Below are 4,669 nucleotides of genomic sequence, written 5' to 3'. Positions count from 1 at the left end.
AGCTCCGGCCGTAAGTGACGGCTGTCGCACGATTGCCGCGCCTGCGCAGAACCTCCCGGCGGACAAGAGGCTGGGAGGCGGGCAGACGCGTGCTGAGTCCCTTGAGGCTCTCTGCAGTCCGCGTGAGTCCTGGCCAAGGTCTGGCCTCGGAAGCTACGAGCTACAATCTTTCTTCATTCTTCCTACCCACGAAGAGCGCCAGCCCAGTTGGAAGGGGCTCTGCCGGATCAAACCTCGGTGCTGCCTCAGAGCATCTGCTGAAGCTCTTCTTCGACCAACTGAACTTCCTCACTGAGTGGTTCTTACTAGGAAATTATCAGCCCAGTCTGACAGTCTCTGAAAACATATCAGTGTTTTACTGTAAAGCCAAAGATGGGGGAAGAAGCAGTTTTGGGGGTTTCCTGATCAGCTTTTATTCAAGCCCTTAAATCTGTGAATATGCGATGTTAACGCCACCTTACGTTTGTATTAGATTAGCAGTATGCAACTGGCTTTCCAAACCGTGGTCCTATTGATAGTAGTGTAGTTGTAAAACGTACATAGAATAATTTGCCTCCTACACAGTGTGTAAATAGCAAAGGACATCTCTTTACTTGGATTTTTAAAAATTCCAGTAGATTCAATTTATTTTAATGTAAACAAAAGTGATAACATGCAAACTTCCTGCCTTTGACACAATTCTATTTGTAATTGCACTTTGTAATATGAAAACTTGAAAACATTTGGAGTAAATGATGGCATAACAATATGGTGGAATATAAGCCATTAAAATTAAAAATCATGACTACATATACAGAAATATGATATGCCATTGAGTTTTACTTCCAGCTGGCGTTAGACTACGACTTAATATTGCTACTCTAAAAAACCATGGATAAAGATCTAAAGTAAATAAAATTTGGTTAAGAGCTAGAGGCCGGGCGCGGTGGCTCAAGCCTGTAATCCCAGCACTTTGGGAGGCCGAGACGGGCGGATCACGAGGTCAGGAGATCGAGACCATCCTGGCTAATATAGTGAAACCCCGTCTCTACTAAAAATACAAAAACCTAGCCGGGCGAGGTGGTGGGCGCCTGTAGTCCCAGCTACTCGGGAGGCTGAGGCAGGAGAATGGCGTAAACTCGGGAGGCGGAGCTTGCAGTGAGCTGAGATCCGGCCACTGCACTCCAGCCTGGGCGACAAAGCGAGACTCCGTCTCAAAAAAAAAAAAAAAAAAAAAAAAAAAAGAGCTAGACATATAAGTCAGTTTTTAAAGTTTTGCAGTGTATACTTGACAAATAGTATTGTGATTGGTGACAGCTGTCATGTGGAACTTTGAAGATTTTTCATGTAATGCTGATGCAAATGTGTATGCATATGTGCAAGTAAATTGCCTAGTAGATATATTAATTCAAATTAAGATTAAATGCTTTTCAAGAGTGGGAAATAAAAAGGGAGTATATTACAAGTAGAGAATGATTGGGATTTTTTTTTTTTTTTTTTTTTTTGAGACAGAGTCTTGCTCTGTGGCCAGGCTGGAGTGCAGTGGCGCGATCTCAGCTCACTACAACCTCCAATTCCCTAGTTCAAGCGATTCTCCTGCCTCAGCCTCCCAAGTAGCTGGGATTACAGGCACGCACCACCATGCCCAGCTAACTTTTTTGTATTTTTAGTATAGACGGGGCTTCACCATGTTGGCCAGGATGGTCTCGAGCTCCTGACCTTGTGATCCGCCAGCCTTGGCCTCCTAAAGTTCTGGCATTACAGGTGTGAGCCACCTCACCCAGCCATGATTGGGACATTTTTAGAATAGTTATGTGTATTATCATGTTATCATATATTCATACATTTCCCGATACATAGTAGACTCTCGCTAAATATGTCCAGACTCCAGGAAGTAACTGAGAGCTGCTAATTTACACGTTCTTTTTTTTTTTTTTGAGATGGAATCCTGCTCTGTCACCCAGGCTGGAGTGCAGTAGTGCAATCTCAGCTCACTGCAACCTCCAACTCCCAGGTTCAAACAATTCTTCTGCCCCAGCCTCCCGAGTAGCTGGGACTACAGGCATGTGCCACCATGCCCAGCTAGTTTTTGTATTTTTAGTAGAGACAGGGTTTCACCATATTGGCCAGGCTGGTCCTGAACTCCTGACCTCGTGATCCGCCTGCCTCAGCCTCCCAAAGTGCTGGGATTATAGGCGTGAGCCACCACGCCTGGTCCTTTATTTTTCATTTTATTTTATTTTTTTGAGATGGAGTCTCACTCTGTCTCCCAGGTTGGAGTGCAGTGACACGATCTCGGGTCACTGCAACCTCCACCTCCAGGTTCAAGGGATTGTCCTGCCTCGGCCTCCTCCTGAGTAGCTGGGATTACAGGTGCATGCCACCACACCTAGCTAATTTGTGTGTGTGTGTGTGTGTGTGTGTGTGTGTGTGTTTTGTTTTTGTTTTGAGACAGAGTCTCACTCTGTTGCCAGGCTAGGGTGCAGTGGCACTTTTTTTTTTTTTTTTTTTGGCTCACTACAACTTCCGCCTCCTGGGTTCAAGCGATTCTCCTGTCTCAGCCTCCCGAGTAGCTGGGACTACAGCACACGCACTACCACACCCGGCTAATTTTTCTATTTTTAGTAGAGATGGTTTCACCGTGTTGGCCAGGATGGTTTCAATCTCTTGACCTCATGATCCGTCCGTCTTGGCCTCCCAAAGTGCTGGGATTACAGGCATGAGCCACAGTGCCTGGCATGTTTTTGTGTTTTTAATAGAGACAGGGTGTCACCATGTTGGTCAGGCTGGTCTCAAACTCCTGATCTCATGATTCGCCCACCTTAGCCTCCCAAAGTGCTCAGATAACAGGCAGGAGCCACTGCGCCTAGCCCTTAATTTACATTTTCTAAGTACTGACAGTTTTGGTAAAGTGGTAAACTAGAAAAGCTCCTTCTGGCCGGGCGCAGTGGCTCACGCCTGTAATCCCAGCACTTTGGGAGGCCAAGGCGGGCGGATCACAAGGTCAGGAGATCGAGACCACGGTGAAACCCCGTCTCTACTAAAAATACAAAAAATTAGCCGGGCGCGGTGGCGGGCGCCTGTAGTCCCAGCTACTCAGGAGGCTGAGGCAGGAGAATGGCGTAAACCCAGGAGGCGGAGCTTGCAGTGAGCCAAGATCGCGCCACTGCACTCCAGCCTGGGCGACAGAGCGAGACTCCGTCTCAAAAAACAAAAAACAAAAAAAAAAAAAAAAGAAAAGCTCCTTCACGGCAGGGACCATGTCTTAGATATCTTTATACTTCACAATGTGCTTAATACATTGTAGGTGCAGAATACATATTATGTTGGGCTGGGGGTTCACAGTCAAAATTTGATATTAATATATGCACTGATACTTCGAAAGCAAAAAGAGAAAATACATAAAAATGTTTACTGAAGGGAGCAGTACAGAATAATTAGCTATCATCCAAGTTTCCATCAATCTAAGTAAGAGTTATTTATGTGATTTATCAAAAAGCTTCACTGAAGTTTTTGCATTTAAAACTTACTAATTTATAGCAGGTCATGGTGCACATGCCTGTAGTTCCAGCTACTTGGAGGCTGAGGCAGGAGGATCGCTTGAGCCTGGGAGGTGGAGGCTGCAGTAAGCTGTGATGACCAGACCAAGACCCTGTCTCAAAAAAAGAAAGACAGCTGGGTGCAATGGCTTATGCCTATAATCCTAGCACTTTGGGAAGCCAAGGCCAGGAGTTCACAATGAATCTGACCAACATAGCAAGATCCCTGTCCGCAATTTTTTTAATGGTTAAAGAAATTATTTTTTTTAAAAAGGAAGAAATAGGAAGTATAAAATTAATTGAAGATACTGCAGAATGCTGAGTTTTAATGTGAAATTAATGATTCTAAAGATGACTTGGAAATGTGATTATGACAGAAATTTGCAGTAATGTGTACTGTCTGGAGAGGAGTAAATTAAAAGAATGAGAAGACAGCCCGGGAATATAGTAAGAACTCGTCTCCACAAAAAAATTAAAAATCAGCTGAGTGTGGTGATGCATACCTGTAGTCCCAGCTACTCAGAGGCTAAGATTGGAGGATCACATGAGCCCAGGGAGGTTGAGATGTAAACTATGATCGCACCACTGCCCTCCAGCCTAGATGACAGAGTAAGACCCTATCTCAAAAGAAAATAGAAAGAAAATGAGAAGAATATTTAACTCTTATTTGGACTTCCACCAAATTTTGTTCAAGACTTCTTTCATCAGCTTCCTACATAGCCAGTTATAGTACTTACCTCATTCTGCTTTAAATTTTGCTTATGTTTAAACACAATTAGATTTTGAGTTGTTTAAAGGCAAAGACTTTTTTTTTTTTTTTTTTTTTTTGAGATCGTGTCTTGCTCTATTGCCCAGGCTGGAGTGCAGTGGTGCAATCTAGGCTCACGGCAAGCTCCGCCTCCTGGATTCATGCCATTCTCCCGCCTCTGCCTCCCAAGTAGCTGGGACAGGTGCCTGCCACCACACCCGGCTAATTTTTTGTATTTTTAGTAGAGACGGGGTTTCACTGTGTTAGCCAGGTTGGTCTTGATCTCCTGACCTCGTGATCCGCCCGCCTCGGCCTCCCAAAGTGCTGGGATTACAGGCGTGAGCCACCACGCCCAGCTATTCTTTATTTTTTTTAATGATTGAAGGATTTATTAAGTCATACA

Source organism: Macaca fascicularis, chromosome 13 (genome assembly GCF_037993035.2).
Source record: "Macaca fascicularis isolate 582-1 chromosome 13, T2T-MFA8v1.1".
Taxonomy (NCBI): Eukaryota; Metazoa; Chordata; class Mammalia; order Primates; family Cercopithecidae; genus Macaca; species Macaca fascicularis.
This window is presented reverse-complemented; position numbering follows the sequence as displayed.